Consider the following 22,775-nt stretch of genomic DNA (forward strand, 5'->3'; position numbering starts at 1 on the left):
CATGCTGTGAAAGATTCAATGCTGTAACTGCACTCAGAGTTGTTGGGTGGGGGTTGGGGGTGTGGGGTGGGGTGGGGGGGGAGTGGCGGGGTGGTGAGAGGGGTGGAGGTGCTCCTTGGGGGGAAAAGCTGACAGCTGCATTAAGTGACCTCTGCCACCATGGTACTCACCCTTCCTGAGCACAGGAGGTCATTGAGTCTCTTGCGGCACTGGACCCATATGCATCGCACCGCATCATGGGAGCTCACCATCTCGGCCACCTCCTCCCAGGCACGTTTGGTCAGGTGGGGGGGTGGGGGTCTCTGCCTCCCATCCCTAGGAAGCAGGACCTCCTGCAGTGTTTCCACTTCCTCCAGGAGGGCAGCCAGGCACTCACCCAAAAAACGAGGGGCACACTGCCCTGTTGCCATTCCCTCTGGCCTGGCCTGCCCTGTTGCCCTACCCTACCCACCAGAAGCCCTCTGGTGAGCCCTTCCACCTGCCATTGTGAGCAGCCTTGCAAAGGCTGCCAACACTTCATTTAAACAGGCTGCCAGATCGCCATTGGACCCAGCGGTCAGTGCACTCCTGCCACCACCCATCCACTCCCGCTGTCCTTGGGAGTCAAGAAATACGCTGGGCAGGCCTTAATTGGCTCGCCCGCATAAAATGGCGGTACAGACTCGATCGTGGGCGGCTATCGGGTCCACGCCCGCTCCAGCTCTGCCCGCCATGGGGAAAATTTTCCCCAAGAGAGCACCAGATGGTCTGTCTCCCCAGTCTAGACTTATAACAAAGAGAGAGCCCTCAAAACTTGTAATACTTGTGAAGGCACTAATAGCCACCAACTGTCACCTAAGGTGAACAATAGATTTTAACTAGAGACATAGTAACTGATTGCTAACCTGAAACTGACTCATCAGTGGGCAACACCACATGACCTAAGCTCCTTTGGCCTTTGGGAAGTTTTAATGTCATATTCCTGGAATCCCAGGGAAGTCCGCTGTTTTCACACAGTCTGCCAACACCAAAGCAGGCCTTCAGGCTGATGACAAAGCCTGCCTCAAGTATAAACCTCCTCAAAGCCTGGTTCTCAGGGAGATTCCTGCCATCGCCTGTACAGTGGACCAAGTCTCTGTATACCAACCTCAACTTGCTGCATCATCGCCAACTTTAAAGGAAATCGGCAACTCCTGCTTTTAGTTAACTGAACCCACCTGAACATTAAGTCCTCCATGAAGGAGCCCTCACTGGACTCTGACATTCTAGACTCTGACATTCAAGTGAATTAATGTCCATGGGTAAAATTTTTAGCTCAGCGGGCAGGCAGGCGTGCACCCGGTCTGCTCGAGCGTAAAGTGACGCTCAATGACGTCAGGCGAGCATCCTGACATAATCACGCGATATTGTGGTCGATGGGTGCGCATCAGAGCCGGTAGCGTGCCCACCGACAATTAAAAGGCCTATTAAGGTCATTAAAAAGTTAAATAAACTAAAATTTTCACTGCCCGTCCAACCTTACAGTTGGTGGGCAGGCGAAAAGGCTAAGTGGCCTTTGCACTTTTTTGGTTTCCAAACGCAAATAAAAATAAAATTAAAACTTTAATTTTTCATTAATAACATGTCCCTGCTCATGTGGCAAAGGGGACATATTTCATTACATTTTTATTAAAAAATGTTTTTTTTCCCCTATATCTCTTCATCTCCCTGAGGCAGCTTTGTGCCTCAGGGAGATTATGAAACGTGCACTCGCGTGCATCAGCAAATTTTGCACTTGCCCGCTCACACTCCTCCCCCCACCCGCACAGGCAGCGCTGAGCAATACCACTCGCACATCATGCTGGGCGGGCTTTAATTGGCCCGCCAGCGCAAAATGGCCTTCCAGTCCTATCACGGGCAGCGGTCGCAGATGGCGAGAAAAATGAAGGAGTTCAGTTTGCTTCTCTAACCCCGTCCATAACAATTACCATTTATTTAGACTATGGAAGAACTCAGTAACCTCTATTTTCCATATGGTGAAATTCTGAGCCGAGGCAGGCTATTATAGGTTTAAGTGTTATATTCATTAGATGTTCTGTTGGTGTGACAATGAAATGGCTGGTTTATTTAGTTCATTCTAGAATCATCCTCTCTGGATATATTAATCAATATCACAAGGAGAGAGACACTAAAGTTGTTTTTGATACATATTGAAGTGTTTATAAATGTCTTTAACTAAAAATGACAAGTAGACAAACCCCACCACCTCCATCATAGATGCTAATGTTTAATCGAGTCAGTTCATTTGACATAAAACTGAGAAGCAGATGGCAAGATTATTTCACCCTGATAACACTGTGGCTGTAATACTGGAGATCTGCAGGCTGGAGCTATTTGATCACATAGCAAAGATAATCCAGCACAGTTATTACACTGGTATCTTCCTGGTAATGTGAAAAAATGTCCAAATATCTCTCATCCACAAAAGTGAGACTTCTAACCCAGTCAAGTACAAATCTATCAGGCTGCTCTTAATAACCAAGACAACATTTCTCCCAGTAAGGCACCAAGGAACCCTAGCAAAACTTAAGTCAATAGGAGCCAAGTAGCTGGAGTCATACCTAATGCAATAGAAGATTTTTGAGATCGTCAGATATCACTTATGATAGTCCCAGGAATAATTCTTAAGAGGTTCGCAGGAGAGTGTCCTTGGTCTATTTGTCTTCAACTGGTTCACCTGTGACCATTCATCATTCAAAAGGTCAGGAATGGGGGAGCTACTAGCAAATTTACAATGCTCAACCATTGTAATGAATCAGTTCAAACATGCTACGGCAGGACATGGAAAACATCCAGACATGGGCTAACAAGTGACATATAATGAATATACTGAACAACAGGAAGCATACTCATCTGCCCTTGACCCTCAAAGGCAACATTACCACCAGATTCCACATCATCCATATCTTTTGAGTCACCATTGAACAGAAGTTAAATTAGATCAACCATAGGAACACTGTGGCTACAAGGGCAGGGCGGAGGTTGTATATTCTGCAACATATAGCTTAATCCCTGACCCAGGAAATAGGCTTTGAGGAGCATCCAAAAGGGGAAGATGTACTGTAGAGAGGCAGAGAAGTATAGCGAGAGGATTCCATAGCTTTCAGTCTAAGCAGATGAAGGCACAGCTGCCAATGCCAAAGTGATAAAAATTGCAGATGTGCAAGAGGCCAGAACAGGAAGAGTGAAGAAAGCTTGAAGAATAGTAGGGCTGTAGGTGGATGCAGAGATAGTGAGACATGAGGGCATGAAGAGATTTGAGCTCAAGACTGAGCATTCTATTTTTTTTTTTATTCATTCATGTGATGTGGACAACACTGTAAAGGCCAACATTTATTGCCCATCCCTATATAACTGAATAGCTTCCTAGGTTGTTTGAGAGGATAGTTAAGAGACAATCATGTTGCTGTGGATCTGCAGTGGCAGTTGGCTAACCCAGATAAGGCTGACAGATTTCTTTCCCTAAGGAAAATTCATGAACCAGATGGGTTTTTACAACAATGCAGCAGTTTCATCATCAGCATTATCAATACTAACTTTTTAATTCCAGGTTTATTGAATCAAGTGACCTGATGGGAATTAAACTCATATATCCAGATCATTAGTCCAGACCTCTGGAATGCTAGACAGTAACATAATTACTATGCTAACTTTCAGCAAGCACAGATATGAACAAGACTTTGGACAAATAGGACAGGGGCAGCAGAATTTTGGATGAGCTCAAATTTATGAAGGGTAGTAGATGGGTGGTTGGCTAGGGGAAGCATTGGAATAGTCGAGGCTAGTGGAAGTAAAGGCATGGGTGAGGGATTCAAAAGCAGATAAACTGAGACAGGTGTGGAGATAAACAACATTATCAAGGTGGAATTAAGCAGTCTTTGTGATAGTGGTGATATATAGTCAGAAGCTCATCCTGGGGTTAAATACAGCCTCTGGCAGTTGTTAGTGAAAGGGATAGAGTTGGTTGCTAGGGAATGGAGTTCATGGTCATGTTGAAAACAATGGTTTTGGTCTTTCCAATACTTAGTAGCAGGAAATTTCTGCTCATCCAGCAGTGGCTTTGCAAACAAGTTGTTTAATAGTCGGATATCCTTTACCGAATCAGGCAGCAGAAGACATTCTAAGAATCACAACTGTTTTATTGTTAAACTATAATTCAATAATTCAATACAAATACCTTCTCTTCTAGATCCCCTCTGTCCAGAAGCAGAAAACCCCCTCACTGGGGAAAAATAAAGCTCTTAAGTACAGGCTTCAATGAGCATCATCTGCTCTCAATTCATTCTGAAGCTTGCCATGGTTTACTCTTAAAGGGACCTGCATTTCTAACATTGTCACAAGTAATGTAACAAAGTGAAGAGGCAGAGAGATTAAGAGAGGTGGAGCTAGGTGTTGAGATGGTACATGTGGAAACTGACGTGCTCTCAGATGATGTCACTGAGGGGCAACATGTAGATGAGAAATAGGGCAAGGGCAAAGATACATACTTGGGGGAATCCCAGAGGTAATGATGTGGAAGCAGAAAGAGAAGATGTGGCAGGTGTTCTCTGGCTATGATTGGATAAATAAATGGAATCAGATGAGTGCAGTGTCACCCACTAGTGGGGGAGGATAGTGTGATCAGTTGTGTCAAAGGCTGCAGATAAATCAAGAAGGACGAGAAGGGATGGTTTATTATGGTCACAGTCACATAGGATGCCGTTTGTGACTTTGACAGGAGAGAGAATAGAGAAAGATGCAAGTTCAGGACAAAGACAGGGGGATCCCTCAGGGAAGTTTAGGTCCCCACTGTGGCTAAACTATCAGACTGCTTATCTGACATCCAGTACTGGGTGAGCAGCAATTTCCTCCGATTAAATATTGGGAATGATGAAGCCATTGTTTTCGGTCCCTGTTCCAAACTCTGTTTCATAGCTCTGGGTTCCATCCCTCTCCCTGGCAATAGCCTGAGTTCGAGCAATCTGTTCACATTTCATCCCAAGGTGAGCTTCCAACCTCATATTCCTGCCATTTCTAAGATCGCCTAACTTCACCCCTGTCTCAGCTCATCTGCTACTGAAGCCCTCATTCATGCCTTTGTTACATTTAGGCTTGACTTTTCCAATACACTCATGGCTGGCCTCACAATCTAAATCCATATACTTTAGGTCATCCAAAATTTTGCTGTTCCTGTCTTAACTCTCACCAAGTCTAGTTTTTCTATCACCCCTGTGCTCACTGACCTATGTTGGTTCCTGGTCACACAACATCTTGATTTTAATATTCTCATCCTTGTTTTCAAATTCCTCTATGACCTGGCTTCTCCTTGTCCCTGTAATATCCTCCAACCACACAACCCTCCAAGATACCTGCATTCCTCTAATTTTGGCCTCTTGAGCATCTCCAATTTTAATCACTCCACCATAGATGACTGCACTTTCAGTTGCCTAGGTCCCAAGCTCTGGAATTCTCTCCCTACACCTCTCCACCTCTCTACTTTTCTTTACTCCTTTAAGACACTCCTTAAAACCACCTCTTTGACCAAGCTTTTGGTCATCTGACTAATATCTCCTTATGAGTCATATTTGGTTTTATAATGTTCCTTTAAAGAACTTTGGGCTGTTTTATTACATTAAAGTTGTTATATAAACATGTTGGTGTTGGTGGGCTAGTAGGAGGGAAGAAAGCGTAGAGGTAGCTGAAAGGATGACCTCAATCTCAGTGAACATGAACTTCTCACACTTGTTGAAGGTGAGGTTGGAGGGAGAAGGCAGGGGAGAGGGGTTTAAGTAGATGATTTGTGTTAGGGAAGAGATCTATAGTTATCTTTGCATTTCAGGATGATCCTGGAATGGTGAGCAGCTTTAGCAGCTGAGAGCAGAACCCAATAATGCTTCATGTAGTCCAACAAGATCCGGTGATGAATGACTAAAGTATTTGTGAGCCATAAACGTTCAAGCCTGCAAGCAAAAGAATTAGCAAAGTGATGGAAAGTATCACCAATAATGCCACCAAGTGGCATATACTCACCAATAACCTGTTTACTGATGCACATTTAAGGCCCCATTCCAATCAGTTCCTGACCTAGTCACAGGTTTGATCCAAATCTAGCTGGGATGAAGGAAAGAAGAAAGAAGTTGGATTTATATTGTGCCTTCATCATGGTAGAATATCATAAATTGTTTCACAGCCAATGAAGTACTTTTAAAGTAGTATCCCTGCTGTAACATAGGGAAACATGCCAGCTAATGTGTGCACAGCAAGATTCCACAAATACCAACGAGATGAACATTTGCCAGGACAACTCCCCTGCTCTTCTCTGAATGCAGCCATGATATATAATGGCCCTGAACCTCCATGGAATGGCAGAGTCAGATTGCCACATTGCTCCTAGTTTCTTACCTTAAAATCCAGCCGCTCCATTCTCATCAGACTTTCCAGCTCAGGCCAGGCGAGAACTATCTAATGCAGTGTGTCCCCGAAGTCTTGTATTGAGGCCAGCAGAGTTGAAGGTAAGAAAGATATACCCCTTTTTTTTAACAACAGTATCTGTTGTAAAACAGGCAAATCTAAAGGTTCAGCTACTTTGAGAAGCCAGGGAAAAGGGAAACTTGTAAGGTAAAGGGTAGGATTGGGGGGGAGGGGGGGAGGGAGGCAAGGGATATTGGTCAGTTGGGGTGTTATTGGTTGGGAGGGGTCAGTTGGTCAGTAAGGGTTGGGGGTCGAGTGGTCAGTGGAGGGCTTTGGTTTCAGTGGTCAGTTGGGATTGGAGGCTGGGTTGTAAGGATGTTTGTGCTAGGGTGATCTGGGGAGGGTCAGGTGGTCAGTGGGAGGGCGGTTGAGGGGGGGTCAGGTGACCAGGGGGATCTGGTATGGGGGTTTGGGGGATGGGGGACATCAGTACTATAGTTACCCAGGAGTTAGAAGAGGTTTTCATTCTTCTAACATTTCCTGGGTAACTATTCTGGTAAGGCAGTTGGAACCATCCAAAGTTGCGATTTAAATTGTACTTTCGGATGGTTCCGATTGCAGGGCAATTATCCAACGAGGTTTGAACTTCCCAGGCAATTGCCATGCAATCCTTACCTGAGGAATTCCGGGGAGAGAGGTGGTGAGTGGGGGGTGTTTCCCCAGTGCGCCTTTGATGTAATAATACTTTGGAGTACCAAGATACATTGCATCTTTGGGGCATTATACAATATCAGCCTAATTTATAGGCTCAAGATCCTGGAGAAGGATTTAAACTATGACCTTAGAGCTCAGGGGTATGGGTGCTACTGTTGAGTCAAGACTCTCTGTTGGTAAATAGTAAGTAAATGACGTTATATTGAGTTTCTAACCGGCAAACCTAAAGCACATCTGGATATCTAGAAAAATACCTAAATGCAATGACGTTAAGTGCCAAAGCACTACGGCAGGCTTCAGGTTAAAACATATAACTAAGCTGCAATTCAATAACAAGAAATATAAGGTAAATAAATAGCACTGTGAAATTATTTTGCAATAATAGTATACATTTTTTTCTGATTACAAATTTCATACTTATATTGGAGGAGCTTTGGAAGAATCTTCAATGAAAACCTTCAACAGGATTATTCTTAGGTTGGAGGGAGATATTAGCCATAGTGCTCCTTAATGATGCCCTAAATATTTCTATCAAGACAGCTTTCAGTTGCCTGAATGTGACATAATGGTGCAGTAAGAAGACATGCGGTGATAACCAGGCTTCATCATGCTACAAAATGTGTTGTAATATATTTTTGGCACTGCATAATTGATTGAATCCATGTTACGTAATGTCCATAAGCATATTTAGCTTCTGAAATACAAGGATAAACTCTACTTCCTGTATGATTTGTGTCTCTAATGGGGGTATGGTACCTCTCCACACTGACTGACATGTCCAATATTTGTTGCCTGGGAAGCCATAGTACAGCCAGAATGTAACACTGGATGAGTATGATGCTGAATAAAGGCTGAGTACCTTAAATGGCCTCAAATTCAAGGGTAGCAAAACAAATGGAAAGGGAATGCAGAAAATTGCTGTAAACCTCTATTTCATTCTTAATTATGTTTATTACTATAACTATAGAATATAGTTCTGTCATGAATCAATAAACCAACCATACTGCTGAAGGAACATCCTGTATGGTAAGCAAAGTCTTATTTCCACAGAAAACGAGTGAATGGTTTGAACTAGCAGAATATCTGTATTAACAGATTACTATTGCACGCAAGCTGCCTTGACCCATAAAAGGCCAATAATTTATACAATAGCATGAATTAACCAGTAGATGCTTCCTTACAGCATAACACTGTATAATTATTCTTCTCTGAGCACTGTTCAGCCATGGAAATGCATAGAGCATGACAAAATGTAATCGTGCTCCAATTGCCTGGCTTCTACATTCAATTTGATCTGAAAGAAATCACCAAAACCCTTAACCATTATTTATTTTAAAAAGCAACACAGGGAAAACAAATTACAGAGAATAGTATCTTTCACCTTTTTTTTTCTAATCATTCACATGGAATTTTTTTTTTCACTGTTTTGGCAATCCAGAAAGTGACACATTGCAGCTCGCTCATAAATCTTGATAGGTTATTTATTCAGCAATTCAACTTGCTACTCGCACTAGTAACATCTAGGTCACTGCAATCTTGTAGAAGCCTCATTTTCAGAAGTAAAATTACCTTTTTTGTACTTTAGCCACTGCATGTATTCTACATCCGATGGTCAGGAGCTATCAGATAACTTGCAGTTATAGGTTGCAGTCAGACAATTATATTTTTTGGGCAGGCAGTTAGTTAGTAGAGCCATCAGTGTGGCATCTGTCATCCTGCAAGGCTTGAATTGTTTTGTTTGATGAATGTCACATTCTGTGTGATCAAAATTGGAACCCCCACTGTTTTTAATTGCAAAGTCTGAGTACTTGCACATTTGTTATTATGCTGTGGTTATTACCTCACACAAAATGAATTAACAGGTGAAAATTATTGATGAGAGGACGCATGGGATTTATGCTCTTCAAAGGTAACAGATAATTATGGAGCAATGCATTTTTCGCACCATCTGTGGGAGGACAGCATTAGTCAAGCAAATAACATTTCAGACTTAGCTACAGTTTATAATTAACAACATTTTAATATATTAGTTAATAGAATTATAACAGTTAAAAATAAGAATTCAGGACATGTGTTGTTTGTCCCATTCTTCTTGGTGCCAATTTGGCTGCATTTTCTCCATTGTTTATAAGGAAAACATACTAACCTCTTCGATGACAAACCAATTTTTTCAATCAAGTAGAAGTTCATGATGAACAAAGAACAGGAGAACGGAACAAACCAGAGGGAAAAAAGCAATGAGGAAGTTGGAGCAATTTTAACAGGTATTTGGGAAAGATGGCCATGTTCTGATCAAACTTCTTGCTTGTGTTTCAGTAGGAAAACTACAAATTGGTAAAGAGTGATTTAATGAAAAGTCTACCCGGTACACTTCTAAAGGAGTTGAAAGGATTATATTATTGTTCAAAATAAAATGCTCTGTTTGGAAAGTTAACTTATTAATCATACTTGTATTGCAGAAATTTATTCTCAAAATGTTTCTTCATAATTTTAGCTAACATGAGTAAGATTTAAGTACAACACTATTTAGCTGCACCTGAGATGATTTCTATACTAAAATATCTTTTAACACCTCTTTTTGTTTTGTTCCAGACCTATTAAATAATTTTGTTCGTCTGCCAGTACTGGGTGAAGGAGCATTATATCTTAAATATTGATCCTTCTCTTTTGGGTGATGATCAACCTGTACTTCCAACATTTAACCACATCTGTCACATTACCCAATCCATCACAAGAATAATCTAGCTTGATGTAATGAAAGCGTTCATCTTATCACACATTTCTCTAGATTTTATCCCATTCCTACCTTGCTGAATCCAAACTCAAAATTTTCCCCATAAGACCCACCTTTTGCTCCCTCAACCCTATTGTGACCAAACTGTTGATCACTTAACTTTCCTTCCTGAGTCCTATGTTTGCTGATACTGCTAATGGTTCCATCTCCTCAGGTACTATACCCCTTACCTTCAAATCTAACATCATCACCCCTCTCCTCAAAAACCAGCCCCGAACCCTCTATCCTAGCAAACAACTGTCCCATCTCTAATCTCTATTTTCTTTCCAATGTATTGTTGCCTCCAAATCCATACTTACCTCTCCTATAATTCCATGTTTGAATCCCTTCAACCCTGCCACAGCACTGAAAAAGCTCTTAGCGAAATCACAAATGACTTTCTATGTGACTATGTCCTTGGTAAACTATCCCTCCTCATTGTTCTAGACCAAGCTGCCACCATCATACAACTGACCACACCATTTTCCTTCAACAGCTCTCCTCCTTTGCTCAGCTGAGTGGAACTGTACTTGCTTGGTTCCATTCTTAGCTATCAAATTGTAGCTACAGGATCACCTGTAATGGTTTCTCTTCCCACTTACACAGTTATGCCTGAAGTCCCCCAAGGATATGTCCTTGGCCGCCTTCTAATTCTCATTTACATACTGCCTCTCATAATCACACCTGAAAACACATTGGGTTCCACATGCTTGCTAATGAGCTCCTAACCTCATATTCACACCAACACCAAGGCTGCCTATTTGTACCTCCATAATGTCACCCAAACTCCAGTCCTGCCTCACCTCACACGCTGAAAGCCTCTTCTGTGCCTTTGTTACCTCTAGACTCAACTATTCCAATGTTCTTGTGGCTGCCCTCCCACCTTTCAACCTACATAAACTTTTGCCCATCCAAAACTCTGCTGGACCTATTCTAACTCATACAAAGTCTTGTTCACCCAGCACTGTTGACCTACATAATTGACTTCCAAACTAGCGATGCCTCAATTTTAAAATTCTTTTGCTTGTTTTCAAATCCTTTCATATCCTCACCTTTCCCTATCTCTGTAATCTGTTCCAGGCCTGGAATCCTTTTATACCTCTGTGTTCCTCCAATTCAGGCCTCTATGCAACCCCAATTTTAGTCCCTCCACTGTTGGCAGCCTTGCTTTCAGTTGCCTTGGTACAAGGCTCTGGAATTCTCTTCATAAAATTCTTGACCTCATTACTCCTCTCCCTCTCTCTCTCTCTCTCTCTCTCTCTCTCCCCCCTCCCTCTCTCTCTTTCTCTCTCTCTTCTCCTTTGACATGTTCTTTTAAGACCTATCTTGTTGACCAAGCTTTTTGTCATCTGAGCTGATATCACCTTCTGTGACTCAATATCAAAAATGTTTTTATTGATAATGCTCTTGTTAAGCACCTTGGGACATTTTGATATATCGAAGATATTACAAAATGCACATTGTTGTTGTTATCGGCAGATTGTTGAAAATTAGCATACTGTCAGAAAGTCATTCTATCATTCCAAATAGGATAGCCCCAGCCGGAGGCAAGTAATAATTGTGTATATTATCATTTCCTCCTCTAAGTTAAGCTTCGTTCTGACAGTAATTCAGCTTTTCAGTTCCTAACTGGGAGTGTGGGGTGAGCATGGAGCCTGATGCTCACTTCATTGGTGACATAAGACTGAGGCCATTTTAACTCCTGGGCTTATTCAAGATTTCTTGTCAGGAACAGGTGGTTAAACTTGAGGCTTTAGTTTTTTTTACATCAAACATTACTTGTTGATGTGAAATTATTTTAAAGCATACAAAAAATCAGATACAGGTTCAATTTGCCTGTTGCATGTAATTGTCTACAAAGATTTTCTCATTTATTCCATATGCTATTGATATATCTCCATCTACAAGTAAACCAAGGATATCACATACTAGAATCCATGGTCTAATTAAGGGCTGACTATCCTGGGCCCCCTCTACATGTAAATTTTTTGGGTTGGGTCATTTGAGTGGCCCAGTTATAGCCCAGGTGCAGGCCTACCTGTCCATAAGGACTAACACTTGGAAGTGGGAGGAGCAAAGTTGACTATTGCTGCAGACCTAAGGAGGCTTGTTGGTGCCCTTTGGATCCTGTCTAAAATAATAACCCTGAAAAATCAAAAATAAAACTTATTTATTGGGTTAATATCTTTCTTTCTTTGTTTAAAGAGGAGCAGGCCAGAAGGCGTTAAGGCCTTGTGGAATTTTGCCATTGCATGGTAATGGAACAGGTAAATGAAGCAGAAGAGATGGGAATGTCACCTTACACCTAAGTGACTGCACTAAGCAATTGCAGTTATAGTAAATCCACCATATCATCTACCCCTTCCCAGGAAAGCCCTAGATATCACATGTCAATGCCAAGGGAACAGAGACCCAGTATTACAGGTCTTTATCTGTACTTCCTTTACTCAGACCCTGGAAATCCGCAAGCTCCAGGTACTAAGGTATTAATGATAGGAAAATCTTTTACCTCTAACAGTATATTAGAAATATTAAAATAAACAATACAAATTTTTAAAATCAGTTCTAAGGAGTGTTATGTGAATTAAATTCTGTAGAAAAAGTGTGCTTCGTATCCCAATATGTTTGGAATTTATCAAGAAAGGAAATAACTCATTAGATTTTTTTTGTGGTGTGGGTTTTTCCATGTGGAAACTTGGACACAAATGCAAAAATGATAAAAGAACTTGCTGTACAAGCAATTCCCCAATCACAAGTTTTAATCTTAGCTATTGCACGATTGCAAATTGTTGGTGTGATGTCATTGAGGCACTGAATGGAAGCGCCCAGTAGGTAGGGAGAGAAAACTAAAAGGGATAAGGTTCATGTTGGCCCAACTAATGGCAGTCTCTATGAGCTGAATTTTCCCAGCTGAAAGCGGGAGGCAACTCTACTTTGGCTGTCAGGACCCAGAGTGACATCTTGCTGTCATCGGCCAATTAAGGGACCAGTAGATGGGACACCATTCAATTAAGGACAGCAGCCTTTTCCCAAGAACTGTGGGCCCAATCAGAGGTCTGGAAGTTTGGCTGCCTCAACAGTGCCACCACTAACTGTGGCCAGTGCTGAGGGTGCAGCTCCAGGGAGAGGGCTCGCAATTGTCCTCGAAGACAGGTGAGTTGAGTTGAGTTGAGGGACGCCAGGGGCAGGTTCTGACTATCATGGAGGGGGTGAAGTGGGGTTGCTGAGCACTGGCATTGCCATTGCCACAAGAGCAATTGCCTCGGCAGTGGCGAGCCCTCCTTGGCCATGGCACACCGTCCCTAACCCCAGAACCCATCGAGAGGCCACCTGGTTTCACTTGGCAGTCACCCATGTGGTGGTAGGTCCTGCCTATGCAAGCAAAATGCTTGGAAGGCAGGAAGGAACCCTTAATGGCCACTTAATTGGCTCAATTAGCCCCCGACAAGCATCCAAGATGCAACTTTCCCACAAATCTTGGAGGCATGAAGATGGCAAGCATTTTGCCCCTCACCCCCCTCACCCCTCCCCCCCGCTTCCCCACCCCAGCCTCATCCCACTCCACCAACACCTTCCTACACCATTTTGCCAGCCAACTCACCTCCCAGCTCATCTCCAAAAGGCTTGGAAAATTCAGGCCTGTGTACCAACAATTGGCCATATCTTTATGGAGGCTTAATGGAGTAATTGCTAGTGGTCTAGGAAAGAGTCACATCATGCCTTTTCAGCTGGAGAAGGACATGTTACATTGATCACCAGATAAAAGTGAAGAACCAGAGAAGGCAAAGGAAAAATAAATTAACAACAACTGAAGAAAATGCAGAGGGTTATGGTGATATCCAAAATCAGTAATTATAATTGGATTCTAAATCTAAACAAAGCAGTTAAAATAAGGGCCGAACCCAGAAAATCCTGTTGGTGGAACAGGGAGAGGATGTTACAGTCTCAAAACAAAGAACGCTAACTATGGCATAAAGACAGCAGCCAGTCTTTAGGTTTTGAGTTGCATCAATTACAAATTTTCAGGAAGAGCAAGAAAATGGATGTCAGATGAAGGTAGAATGAAATTGACATACAAGTAGCAATTATTCGATTGACACACATCTGGCAACTAGGGGGAGACATAACTCCATTTAGCACATAAACTTTACATACCTGGGACCAGCTGGGAAGCAACAAACAAAGGAGGATGGAAATGTCCATTAATACTATTTAAGTTATTTTTGTAGCATTTTTATAAGCATATGACATTTTAGAATTACAACATTTCTGATGAAATAGGATTGAAAATCCACAGATGTCTATATACACTGCCAATCTAAATCCAGTGATCATGTGACAGAAGGGCAGGGAACTAGACCAGGGCTCAGATACATTGACTCTCCCTGCTGGCTTCAAAGGGACTTTGTTTCTGGCAGGATTTTCATTCGTCCCAAATTAGGACATCCGCAGCAGAGGGTGTGTGGCTGCAGGGAGCAGGCATCAAGGGTCACAGTTTCCACGACTCCAACCTGACACAGAAATGCCCAGTACACCCAATGAAAGAAGACATGACAGCTGCAAGAGGGAGGCTGCCTAATGCAGCAATACAGCCCATTACCATGGCAAATATCCTTCCCAATACTGTGGGCAGAATTTTCTGCTTGACATGCAGGCACGCACCAGGCACGCTCAAGTGTGAAATAGCGCGCAATGACATCAGGCAAGTGTTTCATTGCAAATGCACTCCCCAAAGTAGGGCAAATGCACTCCCTAATACCAAGGTAAGTACCCTCCCCAATACAAGGGCACATACACTCCCCAATACCATTGCAAATACTCCCCCAATAGACGGGCAAATAGACTTCCCAATAGCAGAGCAAATACACTCCTCTATACCAGGGCAAATACTCTTCCAACCCCATGAAAAATTCCCTCCCCTATACCATGGCAAATGTGCTCCCCAATACAAGGGCAAATAAACTCCCCAATACAAGGGCAAATACCCTTCCCAATGCAAGGGCAAATACACTCCTCAATACCAGAGCAAATACACATCCCAATACATGTGGAAACGCACTCCCCTATGCCATGGTAAATACCATCCCAATACCAGAGCAAATAGACTCCCCAATACCATGACAAATACTCTCCTCAATACCATGGCAAATACAGTCCTCAGTACCAGGGTAAATACACTCCCCAATAACAGGGCAAATAGACTCCCGAATACCAAGGCACATACACTCCCAATACTATGACAAATACAATCCTCAATACAAGGACAAATAGACTCCCCAATACAAGGGTAAATACACTCCCCAATGCCATGGCAAATACGGTCCCTGATACAACGGCATATACACTCCCCAATACCAAGGCACATACACCCCAATACCAAGGCACATGCACTCCCAATACCATGACAAATACAATCCTCAATACCAGGGCAAATACATTCCCCAATACAAGGGCATATACACTCGCTAATAACATTGCAAATACACTCCCCAGTACAAGTGTAAATACACTCCCCAATACGATGACAAATATACTCCCCAGTACAAGTGTAAATACACTTCCCAATACCATGACAAATATACTCCCAAATACAAGACACAGCTACAACGCTGGCATCTACCCAGCAATGTGGAGAATTTCCCAAGTTTGTCCCATACATAAAAAGCAGGGCAAATCCAACCCAGCCAATTACTGCCCCATCAGTCTACTCTCGATTATCAGTAATGGTCTATTCATTGGGAATTGGGGGAAAACTCTCACGGGTTGGAATCATACCTAGCACAAAGGGAGATGGTTGTGATTGTTGGATGTCAGTCATCTTAGTTGCAGGACACCACTGCAGGAGTTCCTCGGCATAGTGTCCTGGGCCCAACCACCTTCAGCTGCTTCATCAATGACATTCCTTCCATAATAAGGTCAGAAGTGGGGATGTTCGCTGATGATTGCACAATGTTCAGAACCATTCGTGACTGCTCAGATACTGAAGCAGTCCATGTCCAAATGCAGAAAGACTTGGACAGTATCCAGGCTTGAGCTGACAAGTGCAAGTAACATTCATGCCACACAAGTGCCAGGCAATGACCATCTCCAGCAAGAGAAAATCTAACCATCACCCCTTGATGTTCAATGACATTACCATTACTGAATCCTCCAATTTCAACATCCTGGGGGTTACCATTGACCAGAAACTGATCTGGACTAGCCATATAAATACTGTGGCTACAAGAGCAGGTTAGAGGTTAGGAATCCTGTGATGATTAACTCACTTCCTGACTCCCCAAAGCCTGTCCATCATCTATAAAGCACAAGTCAAGAGTGTGATGGAGTATTTCCTACTTGCCTGGGTGAGTGCAGCTCCTACAACACTCAAGAAGCTTGATACCATTCAGGACAAAGCAGCCAGCTTGATTAGCACCCCACTCACAAACATTCACTCCCTCCACCACCAACGTACAGCTTCAGCAGTGTTTAACCTTTACAAGATGCACCTCAGGGATTCACTAAGGCTCCTTAGACAGTACCTTCGAAACTTACGACCACTACCATCTAGCAGGACAAGGGCAGCAGATAGATGGGGACACCACCACCTGGAGGTTCCCCTCCAAGTCGCTCACCACCCTGACTTGGAAATATAACGCCGTTCTTTCATTGTCGCTGGGTCAACATCTTGGAACTCCCTCCCTAACAGCACTGTGGGTGTATCCATACTACATGGACTTCAGTGGCTTTAGAAGGCAGCTCACCACCACCTTCTCAAGGGAAACTAGGGATGGGAAATAAATGTTGGGCCAGCCAGTGAAGCCCACATCCCATCAATGAATTAAAAAAAAATCCATGGCCATTCCATTGGACTCCCACTGTCAGTCTGTGAGAGTTCACACAAATGGCCTCAAACTTGGCCAGGATGGAAGTGAGTTTAATTTGCAATCCAGACAGAAGTTGGACCCTGGATCCCTAAAGATGAGAGGAGTTGAATGATTTTTAGCAAAGTGAAGCAGTCTTATTTGGAAAGGAACTGAAGGGTCATCCATATTGCATTGGGAAGCAGACTTTGTGTATTTCCAGGGCCAATTGATCTTCAGCTTTTCCCTTTGCAATCCATTCCATGCATTTTTGACTCTCCCTGTTTAAAATTTGAAACTATGCCTTCTTGTAGAATTTATGATTGTGCTGAACAGAGTGATGTTCATTTTTCATTTCCCTACTAGGATTTTAAATACTTCAATAAGATTATTCAGCATCATTATCTTGACTAATATAAAATTTGATCTGTATCTGCTCTTCATAGCTCAGATGTCAAATCTCAGCTATCAGTTCAGTTGACCTTTACTGCACCTTTTCCAATTATAGGATATCATTCTCACAATATGGTGGCTACTATGCACACAGTATTCCAGGTGCATGGGGCCAAGCCAGCACTCTGAACAAATTCAGAATTATACCTTCAGATTTGTGCTCAAACACCTTTAGCTATACAGCTCAGGATCCTATTTTCCCCATTTACTGTTACCACACACACTGTAAAATAGATCAATGATTTATCTACCAGCATCCTTAAAACCCTTTCCAATGTCATATGGTCCTGCAGAATGATACTGTTTAATCGAAGGGGTTTCAATGGACTCAGTGCTGACATCTGGTCAGTACGTGGTACATAGTAAGTTGTAAACAAGTTGTGCTGCCATTGACAGTTCTTCTTCACTCAAAGTATGACACATATATGGGTGGAATTTAATCTGTGATATGTCGTTCCTGATGGCGTAACTGGAAGAGGGCGCCATTCCTGCTTTTGTGTCGATACCCCCCAGGCAATTAAGATCAAAATTTAAAGGGCCAGCAGCAGGCACGTAAAACACATGCAAATGTGTGATGGGGGCAGGTTTCTATTGGAGGATCCCATCTTAAAGTGTCCGTTCAATAGGTTCAGGCTGACTATAAAAGAACCTCTTGGACAATCAGGGAGGGTCTGGATCAAAGCCATGGGTTGCACATCTGTTTGTTTTGCAATTTACTGCAATTTTTTTCAAATCCTTCATAACCATCAGCCACCTTCAAACTTCTCCACCCCAGCACACACCCACTCATTCAAATCCATTATCCTCAGACCAACTACCAATAACGTCAAAGCTAACAACATGTCAGAGCAAAGACATAAACTGGCCCCACAGTTCAGCAACACCTCCCTGCAGATTTTCCTCCAGGGCATCAAGGAACAGTGGGAATTGCTCTTCCCGAGCGATAGCGACAGAAGACCCTCCCACCTGACCAAGTGGCCTGGACAGAGATTGCAGAAGTGGTGAGCAACCGTGGATTTCACTGAAGATCCTGGGTCTGATGCAGGAAGCGGGTCAGCAACTTCCTCCGTTCCAGTCGGGTAAGTAGCACATTGGCATGGGATTGTCATTCATGTGGGCATCAGGCTATGTGCAAGTGTGCAGCTAGGCTCGGTGGTTGAATCCTGAGTGAGCGATTAGGTACGGAGTAAAACATCAAGTCAGTATGTGTGATGGGAATGCATGCGTACAAAGGGGCTCAGTTGGCATTTGTCAAATTGCTGAATCTCCACTTTCTCCTGCACGTCAAGTAGATCATCAGAAAGTAAGGGTGCAGACTGGTAGAGGGTTGCTTGATTTGAGGGTCATCAACCCTGCTGAGGCGGAAGCCCTCCAGATTGCCTGAGAGGAGGGAGGCCAATCTATTGCTGATGATGAGATTGGGCAGCAGGGTGAGAATGCATTCAGCTTGGTGGTGCCTCCACCACTCTTGGGGCAGAGAGTTACACAGATTCACAATCCTCAGAGAAACATTTTTTTCTCATCTCCGTCTTAAATGGGAGAGCCAGTGTCTTTAAATTGTCTCCCCTAGTTCTAATCTCTCCCATAAGGGGAAACAAAATTTTAGCATCCACCCTGTCAAGTCCCCTCAAGGCCTTACAAGTTTCAATAAGATCACATCTCATTCTCCTAAACTCCAATGGACACAGGCCCAGCCTGTCCAACCCTTCATCATAAGGTAACCCCCCAGCCCCATCCCAGTGAAATGGACCTTCTCTGAACTGCTTCTAATGCATTTATATAGTTTCTTTAAAAAAGGGACCAAAATTGTACACAGTACTACAGATGTGGTCTCACCAATGCCCTGTACAACTGTAACAAAACATTGCTAATTTTATATTCCATCTCCCTTGCAATAAAAGCCAACATTCCATTTACCTTCCTAATCACTTGCTGTACCTGCATACTAACTTTTTGTCATTCATGTACCAGGACACCAAGATTCCTCTGTACCTCTGAGTTCTGCAATCTCTCTCCATTTTATTAATATTCTGATTTCTGTTATTCCTGCCAAAATGAACCAAGTTCACATTTTCCTACATTATACTCCATCAACTGTGTTGGCATGAGGAAGTGTGCAGAAATGTTACGGTATGAATGCCACCCCCCCTTCACCCCCCACCAACACCCCCCACCCCACCCCCACAGGCTTGAGGGGTGCTAGAGTTTGAGTGCCAACTGTCAATGATACCGGAGCTGGCCAAGTGGTGAGCCCTGGCTGTTTGGACTTGTGGCTCGAAGGCCACAACTTGGATTTGCCCTGTGAGGCATTCCTCAGCTGGAGTTGGCCAGATTGCAATGGGGCTGCAGGTAGAGAGTGGATTAATCAATGCTCCTCTGTCCTTTCAGGAGAAGATGAGCCATAACCAATCAAAGAGGTCACATACAGGCGGAGGCCTGCCCAATCTGCTGCTGCTCACCAGGGTCAAAAGCAGGATGTCCTTGAGCTGGAGAGCTGGCACACTCCACGTGCAACCGGGCATGGAGAGGCAGGGGTGCCAAATGAAGGTGAGAGTGCAATGCACAGAGCTGAGAGTTTTGGATTGTGCACCCATTCTAGTGCAGTCTCTTCATGATGGGAGCCTCGAACCTGGAGTTCCCCATTGATCATTGAAAGTTGATGAAACCATGATGCAGATCTCCATTGTCTCACCAGGATGAGTGGCATGCACAGTGACAGTGTGATGACTTTAACTAATGACATATCCTTGTCCTCCCTTAGATTCGCCAGCACACACTCACTCTCTGGACCTTGAAGGGCCACCTCTGATGCCAGACGATCACTGGGCTTCATTTGCACCTGCATCACACTTGCTCTCTGAACCAGGCATCAGCGCAGAACCAGCGCCTTGGTGGGCATTAGATTGACAGCTAAATGTTCGTGCACACTCACTTGAGGTACAGATGGCGGCAGAGAGTGCGCAGGATGCCAGCAGTTGGAGGACTACTGGAAATCAGGAAAATGCTCAGTCGAAAGCTGATGATAAGCCTCTGTAGTCATCCATTAGGCGGCAGATGCTGGATTTCCAATAGGATATTTGGGAGGATCTGGTGGAGATCCATGAGGGTCTGCGTGCCATGTTCTCTGTTGTGGAGGAGTCCATGCAGAGCATGAGCATTGTGTTGACCATCATGGCTGAGTGCACTGCCCCCTCCATTGAGACTGTGGGCAACTCTCATGGAGAGGCAGCTCCAGGGACAGAATCAGGGGTTCCTGGGTTTGCGCTCAGACCTGCAAGCCCTCACACTGGCACTGACCTCAGGTGGTGAGTGTCAGCTTGGGAGATGGGTGAGACACCAAGTATCCCAGCTAAGCGCCCTTCCATCAATGGTAAGCAGGAAGGTCCAGAGTGACCTCATGTTGGCACACAAGCTGCTTGTCGTCTCTGCGCGCTCCTCTCAAGGTGCACTGGATGACAGCAGCAGCTATTCCGCCCCTCCACCAGTTACCGTAGCATCTGATGAGGCTGCAATGACTGGGGAGATGCCAGCCGTGGCACTGGCTGCTCCCTCCCAGGTGGGGCCAGCACAGGCTCCACGGGCCAGAGGACAACCATCAAGGTCATTGAAGCCAACAAGACAATGGAGTGACTAGACTGTCTCCAATACCAGTGCCAGCGAGGGAGGTTACCAATATGTAGCACTTGCAAACGTAAGTTAAAGGCACCATGAGCATGAGAGGAACAATTCACGCGTGATCTTCTGTTCATTTATGTTTGGTTTATATGTCTGCTGGTGTAGGCATCAATACCAATAATGGTAATGTTATTATGCATTCAGTGCGACAATAACATTAAATTTGCTTTTGTTCTGATGCCTGAGTATGCTTCACCTTTTTCTTTCTGGTGCAAGTATATAATGCAGGACCTGAGTGGCTGATTACTTTATTGCACAGGCATTGAGTGGACTTTGGGTTCAAATAAAAGCGTAATTTCTGACATCCGGGATGGAGGCGGCAGCCCTGGCATGAGGTGGGAGCAGATCTTTGGCAGCCTAGCTGAAGGATCATTGGATCAAGGTCACTGGTGTCCCTGCCTCCCTGGAGGTTACCGAGGTCTGCCTCCATGCCCTCAACATTCTCCTCATTGTGCTTCTCTTCTGACTCGCTATTGGATTCATCCCCTTTGGCCTGTGGAGCTGCATCAAGATCCTCTTCCTCCAGTGGGTCCCTCCTTGCCAGTGCCAGATTGTGGACAGTGCAGCATGCAACCACTATCAGCAACACCCACTCTGAGGGGCATTGTAGTGCTCCTCCTGAACGGTCCTGGCATTGGAAGTGCATCTTGAGAAGACCTTTGATCCTCGCTATCACTGCCTGAAAGGGGAGATGAAAGGGTTAAAAGACTAGAACAATGGACAAGGAAGAAGCTTTGGTAATCCACAAGCAGCTCTGAGTCGCTGAAACAAGGTCATGGATCCTATGTATGTGCCTTGAAAGTAATTGGATAACCTGACTGTGTGTAAATATGTTCAACTGGGTAGAGATAGTAGAGTAAGAAGTGTGTCAGTTACTGATTTGATGTATTCAAATGTACTATGATAAGCAAATAGTACAAAAGTAGTGGAATGTAATCAATCGGGGAGCTGGGTACCATTCTGTTGAATGGATGCGGCTCCCCTGCATATGCTTGAATAAACCCGGTGAAAAGAAGCTGGAGACTCATGTGGTCGCTGCAGGATTGGAGAGTGCTTGAATTCCCTTTCAGTGATTTAGCTGGCAGGATTCGCCTGGATCTATGTGAAGGCGGAACAATGATCTGGTGAGTATATTTCATTTGAAAATACTCTCCAGTTGTTCGTGTCAGACTAGAACGGAGGTGTAAGGGTGGATCCGAGCTATAGACCAGGGACTCAAGTAAGTGGGGTTGATTGGATCCTGGGTGCACGAGTAAAGTGGGAAGATTGAGTCCTGGGAGATGACTGGATCCCTGTTAGGCACGCAATGACTATGCCCAAGAAAACCGAACTCGAGTTCATTGCGGAATGTGGAGATGAGGGGACCATTTCCCTTCACCTCACTTGGAAGCATAAAAAGTTGATCAGCAAAGTGAATCAACGAGATTGGTAGCCAAGCGATTCACCACAATGCTCTAAGGAGTAGTGAAAAGCTCAGACAAGTGATAAGACCGACAAGACTATTGTATTTATCCTGAGTCTGTATTTACAACAAACTAAATTAATACAGAAACATCTTGGTCGAGTTGCACAGGCCGCAGCGGCAGATTGATTTCTGCCAGGGGCCAACGACATAGAATGGGAATATGTGGAAGAATGGCTGGGATCAGAAAGGCCCCCTACTGAATTTTTTGTAAATAACTCAAAAAAAATGAATTGATCTAATTTACAATAGCTGTTTGTGCTGAAGAGAGAGAAAACGAGAGAGAGAGAAAAAGGGGTACCCTAGTGGGGTGGGGGGGGTGGGGGGTTAATAAGCAGTGACAGGCAAGAGCAGAAGAAATGTAAGCTTCAGTCAGTTTGATTGTCCCTGTAGGTGGAGCCTCCAAGATCCCTTTATTCCCCCCACTGCTACTTGAAGTTTTGTTTAG

Source organism: Carcharodon carcharias, chromosome 6 (genome assembly GCF_017639515.1).
Source record: "Carcharodon carcharias isolate sCarCar2 chromosome 6, sCarCar2.pri, whole genome shotgun sequence".
Taxonomy (NCBI): domain Eukaryota; kingdom Metazoa; phylum Chordata; class Chondrichthyes; order Lamniformes; family Lamnidae; genus Carcharodon; species Carcharodon carcharias.